Source organism: Lissotriton helveticus, chromosome 5_1 (genome assembly GCF_964261635.1).
Source record: "Lissotriton helveticus chromosome 5_1, aLisHel1.1, whole genome shotgun sequence".
NCBI classification, from domain to species: Eukaryota; Metazoa; Chordata; class Amphibia; order Caudata; family Salamandridae; genus Lissotriton; species Lissotriton helveticus.
In genome coordinates, this window is record NC_136065.1 from 1663672124 (window position 1) to 1663687245 (window position 15122).

Genomic DNA, 15122 nt, shown 5'->3' on the forward strand with positions numbered 1-15122 from the left:
CAGTATTATGTACCGGTGGGAGATTTAAGACTGTAGTTGTGTTACTAAGCGTTAAACTAGCATAATCCGAAGCCTCCCGTCCTGTAATAGAATCAAAAATTAGCTAGCATTCGCGCCAAGAATTTTCAATTCTATTAAGGACACGGAGGCGAGGATTATCCCACCCGGTTTATTACAGTATTGGTAATAATTACCCACCCGAATGTACTTGATATTCTGTATCAGCAGAAGTTACGGGTTTTTCCTGTCTCATTCCTTTCAGCTTCGAGTAAAGAAGAAGGAGCAGGTGTTCTTCTGGCTTAAAAGACGTGATTCGTCCAGTTGACGATGGTTCGCCATGTTGAAGGATGTTTCTTGAGATTCATATCCGTGAAAAGGACTGGATTTATTAATGTTTGTTCTCCATGTTGAAGGATGTTTATTGTGACTCATATTCCGTAAAATGGACTGGATTTATTAATGTGTGGACTGTATATGTTCGAGCAAAGAAAGAGGAGGAGACACAGGATGCAGCAGCTCTTATGGGGCTATACAGGATGTGATGTATGTACAAGCATCATGGGAAATGTAGTTTTTATTGCATACAAAACGTTTTTCATTGGCTGCTGTGAGTGGCAAATATAAGAAAGAGAAGCATAATCCTCGCCTCCGTGTCCTTAATAGAATTGAAAATTCTTGGCGCGAATGCTAGCTAATTTTTGATTGCTCTTCCAGGCAGAAGGTTGTTAAAGCTCTTCACTCTCCCCATGACGCCTACATTCTGGGAGTTCACCCTGTGCTACTGCAGAGTTCCCCGTTTGACTTTGAATGACATGCTCATGCTAACACTCCAAAGCTTTCAGTATCACTCTCTACCGATACCCTGGGATAAGCAGCTCCATATTCTCACCCCTCTCTGAGAAGGTCATCGGCGGGCCAGTGGCGCAATGGATAACGCGTCTGCCTACGGAGCAGAAGATTCCAGGTTCGACTCCTGGCTGGCTCGATTCAAGGCTCCTTTTCACATCTTTAAAAGAAGTCACAGTTAATAGTAAAATATAGCCATATACCTACTGGGCGTTTATGGAAGATTAAACTAATGACACGTTTTCCTGTAAATATATCATTAATCATGAGGTACCATAATTTGCTTCCACAGAAAGAACAGCGTTTTAATCGGGAAAGAATCCAATGTGCCCAGGCTCTCATTACTTTTAAAAGAAATCGATACCACAATACAGAAATAGTTGCCTGCGATCGGGCTACCTAGTTACAGCGAGGCAGAGTTTAAAGTGGGATGAAAAAAATGTGGGGTCCCTGAAAGGGGCGCGGCCAATACAATTAGGGCGTGGCTTAAACATGTAAACAGAAATTCCTTTAGAAGGCCACCCTTTGCATAGAATTGCAGTTGGCATAGGTGACAATTGAGCTGTGGGCTTTGAAGCAGAGAAACTCATTTGCAGTACCACAGGGCTCCTTGCCCAGCCCAACACTTATCAAAATATTCATGAGTTCAGTGGACCACATCGTCCAGACTTGCAACAAAATATCCTCACACTCGTAACTGATACTGTCCCTCTTGGACAAGCATCAAACACTAGGAACAAGTTCACCACATGCATGACGGTAGTGGCCACCTAGATGAAGTCCAACTGTCTCAAGCTGAACATGGACAAAACTAAAGTGCTGGTATTCTTTAAAGATGTTTCAACGTAGGCCAGGGCTCAAAAAATCATAACAAGCATTTGCAATGCGATAGGTCTCGCATTAATTAAGTTTGAGCTATTGGCATTGCTAAATATTGCAACACCAATTGCAATTTAATCTATAAATTGTAGGCCAAAAAAAGTGTATTTATTTTTGTAGGAATGGTGGCATGCTGCGCTTTAGATGAATATGTTTAAAAGTAAAGTGCGCCATACTGTGATTGCTACAATAGTTAACTGTGGATGCGTTAACAATTGATGTGTGCACTGATGGCTGGTGGTGTGTGTGCTTGGTGGAAGTGTGTACTGCCGGCTGGTGGTTTGTGTGCCTGGTGGAAGTGTGCACTGACGGCTGGTGGTGCGTGTGCCTGGTGAAAGCGTGCACTGACGGCTGGTGGTGCGTGTGCCTGGTGAAAGCATGCACTGACAACTGGTGGTGTGTGTGCCTGGTGGAAGTGTGCACTGACGGCTGGTGGTGTGTGTGCCTGGTGAAAGCGTGCACTGACGGCTGTTGGTGTGTATGTGTTCTTGGTGAAAGCGTGCACTGACGGCTGGTGGTGTGTGTGTGTGCCTGGTAAGAGCGTGCATTGGCGGCTGGTGGTGTGTGTGTGTGCCTGGTGAAAGCGTGCACTGATGGCTGGTAGTGGTTGTGTGCCTGGTGAAAGCGTGCACTGACGGCTGGTGGTGTTTGTGCCCGGTGAAAGCGTGCCCTGACGGCCGGTGGTGTTTGTGCCCGGTGAAAGCATGCACTGACGACTTATGGTGTCTGTGTCTTGTGAAAGTGTGTACTGACGGTGTGGTTGTGTGCGTGGTTGTGTGTGTGGTTGTGAGTGTGGTTGTGAGTGTGTGTGTGTGGTTATGAATGTGTGGTTATGAGTGTGTGTTTGTGTGTATGAGTGTGGTTGTGAGTGTGGTTGTGAGTGTTTGGTGGAAGCGTGCCCTGACGGCTGGTGGTGTTTGTGCCTGGTGAAAGAGTGCACTGACGGCTGGTGGTGAAAACCCCTCTAAAGTTTATGTTACTTGAAATGGTAAAGCAATCAGTCAACAGGTAGATTTTATGGGGCTATGAAAATGGATGTGAAACTGAGGGCCTGTGTTAAAATGAAAACTCAGTTAACGTTTAACAAGCAGGCTTTTTGTTAGAAGAGTATGGTTAATAGTTTAGCGACTGTGTTCTTAAAAGAAACTACTAAAGCAAAATAAAGTTCTATAGCAAAACAAAGCTGAAAGTAGGACCTCTTTTAATGAATGGGCAGAGTTAGCAGACTTAGGTTTTACCATAAAGGCACTGTTTGAAAAGGATCTAATCGTGATGTGGAAAGGATCTATCCACAAAAATGTGCACACAGTATCACATGAAACTCTTGGTTCATTCTCAACATTATGCGGGGTCCAGTGCGTGGCCAGCGGCGTGGGTGGGTGCCGTGACGAATTGTCTGAGGCCAAGGTTGGCGAGGTTGGTGATCAGGGTGGTGGAGTTGGCATCACTGTTGTTCTCGAGGTGGAAATTCAGGTCCCCGAGGAGGATGTAGTCGGTGGAGGCGAGTGCATGGGTGCTGGTGAGGTCAGCGATGGAGTCGCTGAATTGAGCTAGGGGTCCGGGGGGTCTGTAGATGAGTGTTCCTCTGAGGGTGGTGTTGGGGTCGGTGTGGATGCGGAAGTGCAGGTGTTCGGTGGTGTTGAGGGTGTCGTCTGTGTGGGTGGCGACCTTGAGGGTGGACTTGTGGACGATGGCTATTCCTCCTCGGATACAGTTGGCGCGATCTCTGCGTGTGATTTTGTAGCCGTCCGGGATGCCAATAGCGATGTCGGGCGCCGAGGAGTCATTCCAGCAGGTCTCGGTCAGGAAGGCCACGTCTGGGGCGGAGGAGTCGAGCACATCCCAGAGCTCGATGGCGTGTTTGCGTGCGGAGCGGGTGTGGAGGAGTATGCAGCGGAGGTGGTTGGGTCCAGTCCTTGGTGGTTTGGTGGTTCTGTCGAAGGTGAAGCTGCAGGTGTGTCAGGAGAAAGGTCCCTGAGTCTGTTTCGGGGTGGCTTGGAAGCGCGTGTGTTTTCAGCCGGCGTTGAGTGCGTACAGGGTGCTGGCGTCGTAGCGGAGTCTGGTGTTGTGGCGTTCGCGGGTCCAAAGGTTCTGGCGCTGGTCGAGGTCCAGACGTGGATGGGCGCAGACGGGCTTGCCTTAGCATCCTCCATAAGAGGGGGATAAGGAGGGAGGAGCAGCTGGGAGGCAGGAGCATGGTGTCCGATGGGGTGCGGGGGGGGGCTCAGGGACGCAGCGGCGGGAGGTGGCGGGGAACGGCAGCAAAACAGGCGGGCGGCAGGGAGCAGGCAAGAGGCAGTAGGGGGGTGGGGTCGTAGCGGCGGGGAGTGGAAGTGATTACAGGGACAGAGGCAAAGTACAGGGACAGTGAATGAAGCACAATACAGACCAATGCAGGTAGCAGTCACGCAGCAATAGGGGGGAGAGGCGGCAAATACCAGGAAGGAGCAGAGCAGCCTCGAACCCAGGGGAGAGAGGCACAAGGCTCGGGTGAACCAGCTGACAAGCGGCGCTGCTGGGAGGAGTGCTACCTTTGACCAGAGGTCAAGGAATCAATGTTGTTAGAAAAAGCCTGACATCTTACAGCCTTTCATTTAACATGCTTTGCACGTTCAATTGTCATGCAGTTCACTTTACAAAATCCTCTAACTAAAGTCACAGAAAGAAAAATAAATGTAATAAGATAAGCTGACTTTTGACCTCTGTTTCTCTGAAAGCCAACAAATGTGATAAGATAATGTGATTTAATGCCATTTTTATTTCTCGTTCACTTTGTGAGCAATAAAGATGCCTTTAAATATTGTTATCTTGTCACATTTTTTCTGCTTTCAGAGACAGAGGTCACAAGTCAGTTTGTCTTCTCTGAAATTAGAGGATTTTCGACTGGCCAGAAAGGGCGAGTAGTCCCTAAAAAAAGGCCTGTCCTGAATAAATCTTGCTTGACAATGCAAGTGGATGTTTCAAGCCCTGATAGAACTACACCTGGTGGCCTATGGATCGCTGACCCAGCTCACAAGCAAGAAATCTCAGAATCATTGTAAATAAACTGGACATGGCTACGACACAGTTGACTCATCCTGCTTCAACACCCACCCTGAGGATGCTGTAGAAGATTTTCAAGTGGCAACTGGTTAGCACCAATAAACCGATCACCAAAGCCCTCAGCAGCAGGCTGTACTATGTAAATATCCTATCCGCAGGAATAACCAACCAGCTCACAAGGAGAATTCCGACCATCCACAACGCAGCAGCAAGTGTTCTCCCCAAACTCCCATGCTGAGCCCATATCACATTTCGCCTTAGGGAGCTCTAGTGGCTCCCAATACACAAGTGTGTAGACTTCAAACTACTCCTCACTCACAAACACAAAGCACTCCACAACATACGCCCTGCCTACCAGCACACCCACATTCATTTCCAAAAATCTTATAGACACCTCTGCTCTACCAAACTCTCACTAGCACACGTCCCAGGCATGCACAAAAGCAAATCATGGTAGGGTCAGGCCTTCTCAAACTTAGCTCCTAAAGCCTGGAATGACATCCCTCGACACATCATAGACTCCTCCTTTCTTCTTTTGTCCGGTAAGAAAATTAAGACCTAGCAATTTGAATAAGCCCTCCAGGGCTGGCCTCACACTTCTGCCAGGTCATTAGCATGCTAAAACGCAGTGATAACCCCAGACACGAGCTATCGACTTCTAGGAACCGTATTTCAACTCTATTTTGATGATTGAAGATTTCTAAGTACTCTATTGTCGATTTTTATCATTTTTGGTCTTGTCTTAAGTATATAAAAATATTGGATATTTTTATAAACTGGTGTGATGTCCTTTTGTAGTGCTTTCACTGTGTTACTGTTGGTTATGTGCAAATGCTTTAAACAATGCCTCTAAGATAAGCCTGACTGCTGGTGCCAAGCTACTAAGGGGGTGAGCAGGGGTTATTTTAAGAGTGTAACTCCCTTATCCTGACTAGAAGGAAGGGTCACTACTTGGACAAAGGTGGAAACCATTGCCCCCTCGAGGCACGCATTTCGAACAGGGGCAGATTGTTTTAAGTGGTTGAATATATTAAGTGCCCTGTTGTCAACCATAATCAAAGTACAGCTTTAGTCAGACTATATGGAAGCGCTTATTAATTAACATCCCATGCCGGTGGTGGAACTGGGTGGAGTGCTTCCTAAGAAAAATGTTGGCCACTGGCATTTGCATTTTTTTAATACAAATTAACCTCTGCTCCTGTGCAGCACTACATTGCTTTGTAGCTAGAGTTGCACTATAGAAAAGTAGCCCACGTGCTTACATATCAGTGGGATGTGTGCTGGCGCTTCTGGCGTCAGTGGCCTAGTCATTACCAAAGGAAGTGCCCAACCAATACTTACAGCGCCTGCTCCCTTCATTGTGTGACCACAGGCGCATGGCCACCAGGATGCTTCCTGGCAGGCCACTGTATCTGAAAGACTGTAGAACTGAGGTCGAGCCAGTGGGGCTTATTCATCTTATGCAGCTAACAACCAATGACAAAGCCAATAATCCTTGCTTGTTGTAGGTGTAATGTCAGTTGTTGTATATCTAAATGCAATGACAGAAGCAGCAAAATACCAGTCAGGCGGCAAACTATGCTAAGCACAGAGCCATGGGTTGGTGTATAGTAGTTTGTTTGTAGTTGTAATGTAGTACTGCAAAATGTTATATATTGTTATATATAACAGAAGGAATTGTAAGATGTCAGGCTCCAGCCGCATTTTTGCAGTTAGAGGAGGCAAAGCCAAGAAGCCCTTCCCCCTCGAAGGCAGCATTCATCTCTGCAAGCAGCAGAGAGAGCAGGCAGGCTCTGAAGCTCCTCAGACCTATAGGCTGGCTCCAGAGTGCATCGCTACAGCCGTGTCACACGAGCTTGTATCACCTTTCTTGTGACGTGGTTATCATATTTTCTCTGATCAATAGAGCCACGACGGGCCAGTGGCGCAATGGATAACGCGTCTGCCTAAGGAGCAGAAGATTCCAGGTTCGACTCCTGGCTGGCTCGATAGTGGATATCACTTTTTTCAAACAATAATATAAACATTGCAATGATCTATAAACGTGAGAGAAACCACATCACTCCTCTTAGACCATGAAGTTCCGTCCTGGGTGATATTATAATAAACGGATCTGTAAACTTCGGTACACAAACAGCTAGGCATTTGAATTAAATTACATAATAGGAATTTAACGCCAATATTTTTTTTATTTAAAAGTGGGCCATTCAGAGTTTTCGAGAGGTCTGTTTTTAACTGTAAAACAGATATCTGTCGATTTGCCAAAGGGACCAATATTTTCATGGAACAACAAAAGCTAGTGAATTTTTGAAAAAGCACCTTTACCAGCGTGGTCTCGAAGGCACGGGCCTTCATAATGGCTGTCACGGATGCAGCTGCTAGTGACTTATTCCATTGAAACTGGGCAAAATAACGGAGCATCTGAGATACTGGTGCATGGCAACGATTCTAGAAAAAGAAATAACACATGTATTGTGTCTACGGAACAGTCGTTCTTTCCAGTTGCGATGAATAATGTTGTGCGCAAACACTTGTATTTCCCGCCACACCGCCCTGTGCACTTGCACTGAAGCGGAAAAGAACTAGTCACGTCGCCAGTTCTCTCTGTCCCAATGCTCCCAGTCTCCCCGCTGATTCTATTACAGGACCGGAGGCTTCGGATTATGCTTCTCTTTCTTATATTTGCCACTCACAGCAGCCAATGAAAAACGTTTTGTATGCAATAAAAACTACATTTCCCATGATGCTTGTACATACATCACATCCTGTATAGCCCCATAAGAGCTGCTGCATCCTGTGTCTCCTCCTCTTTCTTTGCTGCTCACGCAGCCAGTTAAGTGCTCTCTACTTTATGATATGATTAATGTCTTGGTTGACTGACGGATTTCTTTGAGGTTACTGCCAGTAGTTTTGCGCTCATTGCGCACTGTATTACATGCCTTGCGTTTAGTTCGCTTGATGTTGCAATGCTTTGCGCTTATATCGCGCTATGTTTCATGCTTGTGGCGTGATTGTGGTTTGTGGGAGTTGGAAGCGCACGTGTTACGTGCAGCCATGGTGCTTAACGAACGGCACTCCCTAAGTTCAAGACTGCTGGCAGCGCTCTGGATATACCACAGTATCGATGTTGTCCTCAAATTGCAAAGGGTCCTAGGGGTATGTGTTGGTGATTTACGCTGCATTTCCATGCTTTTCTTGCGTTAGCGCTGGCGGGCGCTATGGGTTGTTTTTACCGCCTTGGAGGGCGGAGCGGCTCCCGCTGGGAGCAGCGTACTCCTGGATGCTTTTATTTGTTAAATGGCCTGCGGGCATTACCGCGTTCTTGCAGGGGCTGTGTGCGGCGCCCGGATGTGGCGCCTCCTCCTGCAGCGGAGTCTGTCACTTTACCGCTGCATCTCCGCTGAGCTTCAGGGCTCGCCTCGATAAAGGCAGGCGCGCGTCGCCTCCTTGCCACGTCCTGGGACTGTGGGTACGGTGATGTTTCCTCTACGCGGGGGGGCCCCTTTTTGAAAGGCGCTCTGTGCTCCCGCTGATCAGCACATGCCGCGCTTCCCTGCCGGGGTCTTCAGGTTTGATCAGCTTCGTGTGGATCGGTCTACACGTGGCCTCGGGGCAAGGCTGCTGCCTTTGATTTCCATGGTGCAGAGTTCGATCCCGGGTGCCCCGAGTCATGTCCGTTTTTTCTATAATGTTATAATTTGTGTTTTCTCACGATTCCAGTTTACTATTCTTCTGGGATATGTTTCACTGTTTATACTGGACGGCAGTATGCGCTTGGCAGTTTTTTGGTAGCGCTGATGCAACTTTCAATGGCTCCTGCGGGAGTGGTGAGGTCGCTCTGCTTATGCCGGCGAGATTAATCCTCATGAGGGGCCTAGACTGCCGCAAACTGAATCAGACACTCCTCCTGGAGCTGGAATTCGGCGCTAGAGTGCGCCATGATGTAGTGGGTGAATGTGTTTGTGTCTTGATTTGTTGCTCATGGATTACATTCCAACGGTGCTCTTTTACACGTTGCGTAAGTTTCCGGTCACTTCCATGGGGTTGTTTGAATTATTGCGCGGTCACGCGCTTTCTCCGCCAAAGGCTTTCCCTAGTAGCCGAGTGCGGTTATGGAGTCATAACGCTCCGGTGTGCGTAACCCATTTGGGCACAATTTTGGGCTTACTTTGGGCACTTTGGCCTACGCACGTCGCAGGCGTCCCTTGTTTGTTTGTTTGAGGTCTCAGTGCCTCCTGCTTACCTGGGCAGATTCCTGGTAGCCGCCAGGCTTTAACAATTGGCTGGCCCTCGGAGTGCGCACACGCTCCTTGTATTTTCCGAAGACTCCCGACGCCCTCTGGGCTGGTATAATGACTACAGCTTTGCTGAGGAGCCGATGCATTATTCATTTCTCTGTTTTAGTGTGCACAGGGTTGGCTCCCCCTCGACTCCTCCATTGCACTGTGCCTTGCACTTCATATATATAGAACACAGATGTCCCTTGAGGATGATGTTGGAATATATGTATGTATGTATATATATTTCTATATTGGAGGATGACAACTACTGATAGGAGCGCGAGAGCCTCCTGAACTGATTATGTTGACACCCAGGTTCTTCCCGTTCTTGTGTGGTCAACAGGGCCTCATGTATGACGTTACCTACCTCGGGGTGACAGGGCTTGATTGACGCCCATTTTGTTCTGCTACCACAATACCTTCAGCATGCGTTCGTTTTTGTCTATTTACTTATTATTTTTACGTTGTTAGTTATTGTCTTTATTTCTTTTCCATAGTGTTTCCGCAGTTCCTGGCATATAGCGTTCAGGAGAGAGTCTGGTTCTCTCCTTCCCGGCAAGGGCAGTTGTTCCGATGGTGGTACTAATGGTTGATGCGAGGGATAGGCTATCCCTCCTCAGTTCCCTCTTACCGTCCGAGTGCCGTGTTGTGCTCTCTCAGGTTCATTGGTTACTTAGAGGTATGGTTGATCTATCGTGGCAGGCCTTGGCCTCACAGTTCCAGACATCGGCGGATTGATGTGTTGGGATTGCTCGGTTATAACCTTCATGCATTTGGGCCTTTAATTTAGGTTCCGAGTTTATCTCACTCCTATGCGACTCAGTGGCTTTATCCCCACTTTACAATGCGAGGATGAATTTCCGATGGTATTAGTACGAGAGTTTCCCTTTGGGTGGATGCCTCGGTAGTGGTGTGTTGGGCACCGTCATGCAGTCAGTTTTCCAACCCCTCCAGTTATTCGGGCTCTTTGTCGTGCACGCCTCTGGTGGCTTACTGTTCAGCATGCACAATGTCTCGACTGCGAGTACGATCAGCGGATATGGGCATATAGGTCATCTTCATAGTGGACTAATTCCAGGACTCAGGTCGTCTTGCCGACGATTTTCATATTCAGATTGTTGTGGTATAACTCCTTAGCCTACATAGCAGTAAAGGTTGGTTCCATCTGGTTTCCTGGTATTTCTGACGATTGGTCGCATCTTTCGTGCAAGGCGGACTCCATTTTGGAATCCCAATGCCCCTGGGTCGGCGGAGGACGGCTCGTTCTCCCGCCTTTTTCTTGCAATTTTTCTCCTTTTTCTAATGTAGTGACACTCACGTAAATCAAGGCAGATGCCTTATGGTTCACCAGAGAGCTACGGCCCGCAGATTCATCGTTGCCATTTAGTAGGCGGGTCCTGGTTGACACATGGCAATGTGGTACGAACAGTTTTCCCTAGGTGTATGTATTCCGACTTTGCTTTATTGCGATCAAGTTTCCGGTATCTACATTACTTTCTTGGTTCTCGAACGCGTTCTTTTCGTATTTCTGGGACCTTTCATTCCCTGCAGACGTTTCGGCGATAGAGGGTCGCTTGTGGATATGTCCGCCATTGGCGGCTTTGTGAGGACTGATTTCTTCTGGTGGATTAGTTTCCAAATATGTACGGGGACTTCAGTAACGTTCTCCTTATAACGTCCATTTGGCCGTTTTTCAGCGGCTCTTCTCGGTTCAGGGCAGGTTGCTGACCTTGCGTCGGGTTTCTTTCCAATTCTTTTGGTGGCCTGCGTTTACAAACGGGACGTTTACTATTGTCAGGCTGTGTTACGAAGTATTCCACCTTCGGGGGTTCCTATGGCGAGGCAAGCCTGCGTTTTACAGGTATAGTATGTACTATTAATTGCCCTGTCGGCGAGGTCTGACATGCATGTGGTCAGGGCCTTGTCACACGACTTTGCACTTTATGGGTGTTTCTTCCGATGCCTCATGGCTTACAACGATGGTTCTCGGAATTACCATCTGATATGATTTTTCGACTATATGTTCATATGATTGTTGATGATTGTTATCATTTTCTATGTGAGTACGAGGCTATTACAGCCGATGGTTGAGGGCCTTTGGCCGGAATGGGTGTTAGACCAATGGTGATACGCAGTTTGCTCAAGTACAATACTTATCATTCTTGTTTGGATAATTCTCATTGTTGTGCAAGTTTTAACTTTTCTGATGGAGTTTCTCAGACTCTATTTAAACAGTATTATGTACCGGTGGGAGATTTAAGACTGTAGTTGTGTTACTAAGCGTTAAACTAGCATAATCCGAAGCCTCCGGTCCTGTAATAGAATCAAAAATTAGCTAGCATTCGCGCCAAGAATTTTCAATTCTATTAAGGACACGGAGGCGAGGATTATCCCACCCGGTTTATTACAGTATTGGTAATAATTACCCACCCGAATGTACTTGATATTCTGTATCAGCAGAAGTTACGGGTTTTTCCTGTCTCATTCCTTTCAGCTTCGAGTAAAGAAGAAGGAGCAGGTGTTCTTCTGGCTTAAAAGACGTGATTCGTCCAGTTGACGATGGTTCGCCATGTTGAAGGATGTTTCTTGAGATTCATATCAGTGAAAAGGACTGGATTTATTAATGTTTGTTCTCCATGTTGAAGGATGTTTATTGTGACTCATATTCCGTAAAATGGACTGGATTTATTAATGTGTGGACTGTATATGTTCGAGCAAAGAAAGAGGAGGAGACACAGGATGCAGCAGCTCTTATGGGGCTATACAGGATGTGATGTATGTACAAGCATCATGGGAAATGTAGTTTTTATTGCATACAAAACGTTTTTCATTGGCTGCTGTGAGTGGCAAATATAAGAAAGAGAAGCATAATCCTCGCCTCCGTGTCCTTAATAGAATTGAAAATTCTTGGCGCGAATGCTAGCTAATTTTTGATTGCTCTTCCAGGCAGAAGGTTGTTAAAGCTCTTCACTCTCCCCATGACGCCTACATTCTGGGAGTTCACCCTGTGCTACTGCAGAGTTCCCCGTTTGACTTTGAATGACATGCTCATGCTAACACTCCAAAGCTTTCAGTATCACTCTCTACCGATACCCTGGGATAAGCAGCTCCATATTCTCACCCCTCTCTGAGAAGGTCATCGGCGGGCCAGTGGCGCAATGGATAACGCGTCTGCCTACGGAGCAGAAGATTCCAGGTTCGACTCCTGGCTGGCTCGATTCAAGGCTCCTTTTCACATCTTTAAAAGAAGTCACAGTTAATAGTAAAATATAGCCATATACCTACTGGGCGTTTATGGAAGATTAAACTAATGACACGTTTTCCTGTAAATAATTCATTAATCATGAGGTACCATAATTTGCTTCCACAGAAAGAACAGCGTTTTAATCGGGAAAGAATCCAATGTGCCCAGGCTCTCATTACTTTTAAAAGAAATCGATACCACAATACAGAAATAGTTGCCTGCGATCGGGCTACCTAGTTACAGCGAGGCAGAGTTTAAAGTGGGATGAAAAAAATGTGGGGTCCCTGAAAGGGGCGCGGCCAATACAATTAGGGCGTGGCTTAAACATGTAAACAGAAATTCCTTTAGAGTGCCACCCTTTGCATAGAATTGCAGTTGGCATAGGTGACAATTGAGCTGTGGGCTTTGAAGCAGAGAAACTCATTTGCAGTACCACAGGGCTCCTTGCCCAGCCCAACACTTTTCAAAATATTCATGAGTTCAGTGGACCACATCGTCCAGACTTGCAACAAAAATATCCTCACACTCGTAACTGATACTGTCCCTCTTGGACAAGCATCAAACACTAGGAACAAGTTCACCACATGCATGACGGTAGTGGCCACCTAGATGAAGTCCAACTGTCTCAAGCTGAACATGGACAAAACTAAAGTGCTGGTATTCTTTAAAGATGTTTCAACGTAGGCCAGGGCTCAAAAAATCATAACAAGCATTTGCAATGCGATAGGTCTCGCATTAATTAAGTTTGAGCTATTGGCATTGCTAAATATTGCAACACCAATTGCAACAAAATCTATAAATTGTAGGCCAAAAAAAGTGTATTTATTTTTGTAGGAATGTTGGCATGCTGCGCTTTAGATGAATATGTTTAAAAGTAAAGTGCGCCATACTGTGATTGCTACAATAGTTAACTGTGGATGCGTTAACAATTGATGTGTGCACTGATGGCTGGTGGTGTGTGTGCCTGGTGGAAGTGTGTACTGCCGGCTGGTGGTTTGTGTGCCTGGTGGAAGTGTGCACTGACGGCTGGTGGTGCGTGTGCCTGGTGAAAGCGTGCACTGACGGCTGGTGGTGCGTGTGCCTGGTGAAAGCATGCACTGACAACTGGTGGTGTGTGTGCCTGGTGGAAGTGTGCACTGACGGCTGGTGGTGTGTGCCTGGTGAAAGCGTGCACTGACGGCTGATGGTGTGTGTGTGTTCTTGGTGAAAGCGTGCACTGACGGCTGGTGGTGTGTGTGTGTGCCTGGTAAGAGCGTGCATTGGCGGCTGGTGGTGTGTGTGTGCCTGGTGAAAGCGTGCACTGATGGCTGGTAGTGGTTGTGTGCCTGGTGAAAGCGTGCACTGACGCCTGGTGGTGTGTGCCTGGTGGAAGTGTGCACTGACGGCTGGTGGTGTTTGTGCCCGGTGAAAGCGTGCCCTGACGGCCGGTGGTGTTTGTGCCCGGTGAAAGCATGCACTGACGACTTATGGTGTCTGTGTCTTGTGAAAGTGTGTACTGACGGTGTGGTTGTGTGCGTGGTTGTGAGTGTGGTTGTGAGTGTGTGTGTGTGGTTATGAATGTGTGGTTATGAGTGTGTGTTTGTGTGTATGAGTGTGGTTGTGAGTGTGGTTGTGAGTGTTTGGTGGAAGCGTGCCCTGACGGCTGGTGGTGTTTGTGCCTGGTGAAAGAGTGCACTGACGGCTGGTGGTGAAAACCCCTCTAAAGTTTATGTTACTTGAAATGGTAAAGCAATCAGTCAACAGGTAGATTTTATGGGGCTATGAAAATGGATGTGAAACTGAGGGCCTGTGTTAAAATGAAAACTCAGTTAACGTTTAACAAGCAGGCTTTTTGTTAGAAGAGTATGGTTAATAGTTTAGCGACTGTGTTATTAAAAGAAACTACTAAAGCAAAATAAAGTTCTATAGCAAAACAAAGCTGAAAGTAGGACCTCTTTTAATGAATGGGCAGAGTTAGCAGACTTAGGTTTTACCATAAAGGCACTGTTTGAAAAGGATCTAATCGTGATGTGGAAAGGATCTATCCACAAAAATGTGCACACAGTATCACATGAATCTCTGGGTTCATTCTCAACATTATGCGGGGTGCAGTGCGTGGCCAGCGGCGTGGGTGGGTCGGTGACGAATTGTCTGAGGCCAAGGTTGGCGAGGTTGGTGATCAGGGTGGTGGAGTTGGCATCACTGTTGTTCTCGAGGTGGAAATTCAGGTCCCCGAGGAGGATGTAGTCGGTGGAGGCGAGTGCGTGGGTGCTGGTGAGGTCAGCGATGGAGTCGCTGAATTGAGCTAGGGGTCCGGGGGGTCTGTAGATGAGTGTTCCTCTGAGGGTGGTGTTGGGGTCGGTGTGGATCCGGAAGTGCAGGTGTTCGGTGGTGTTGAGGGTGTCGTCTGTGTGGGTGGCGACCTTGAGGGTGGACTTGTGGACGATGGCTATTCCTCCTCGGACACAGTTGGCGCGATCTCTGCGTGTGATTTTGTAGCCATCCGGGATGCCAATAGCGATGTCGGGCGCCGAGGAGTCATTCCAGCAGGTCTCGGTCAGGAAGGCCACGTCTGGGGCGGAGGAGTCGAGCAGATCCCAGAGCTCGATGGCGTGTTTGCGTGCGGAGCGGGTGTTGAGGAGTATGCAGCGGAGGTGGTTGGGTCCAGTCCTTGGTGGTTTGGTGGTTCTGTCGAAGGTGAAGCTGCAGGTGTGGCAGGAGAAAGGTCCCTGAGTCTGTTTTGGGGTGGCTTGGAAGCGCGTGTGCTTTCGGCCGGCGTTGAGTGCGTACAGGGTGCTGGCGTCGTAGCGGAGTCTGGTGTTGTGGCGTTCGCGGGTCCAAAGGTTCTGGCG

General features: G+C 47.5%; 3 non-coding genes across 3 annotated transcripts; all 3 read left to right on the forward strand.

The window, feature by feature from the left end:
- The first annotated feature begins 912 nt into the window (after positions 1–912).
- TRNAR-ACG (transfer RNA arginine (anticodon ACG)) lies at positions 913–985 on the forward strand. Its single transcript has one exon. It is a non-coding gene; the product is annotated as a tRNA-Arg (tRNA).
- A 5697-nt stretch (positions 986–6682) lies between these two features.
- Positions 6683–6755, forward strand: TRNAL-AAG (transfer RNA leucine (anticodon AAG)). The gene has a single exon. It is a non-coding gene; the product is annotated as a tRNA-Leu (tRNA).
- A 5436-nt stretch (positions 6756–12191) lies between these two features.
- On the forward strand, positions 12192–12264 carry TRNAR-ACG (transfer RNA arginine (anticodon ACG)). Its single transcript has one exon. It is a non-coding gene; the product is annotated as a tRNA-Arg (tRNA).
- The last annotated feature ends 2858 nt before the right edge of the window (positions 12265–15122 follow it).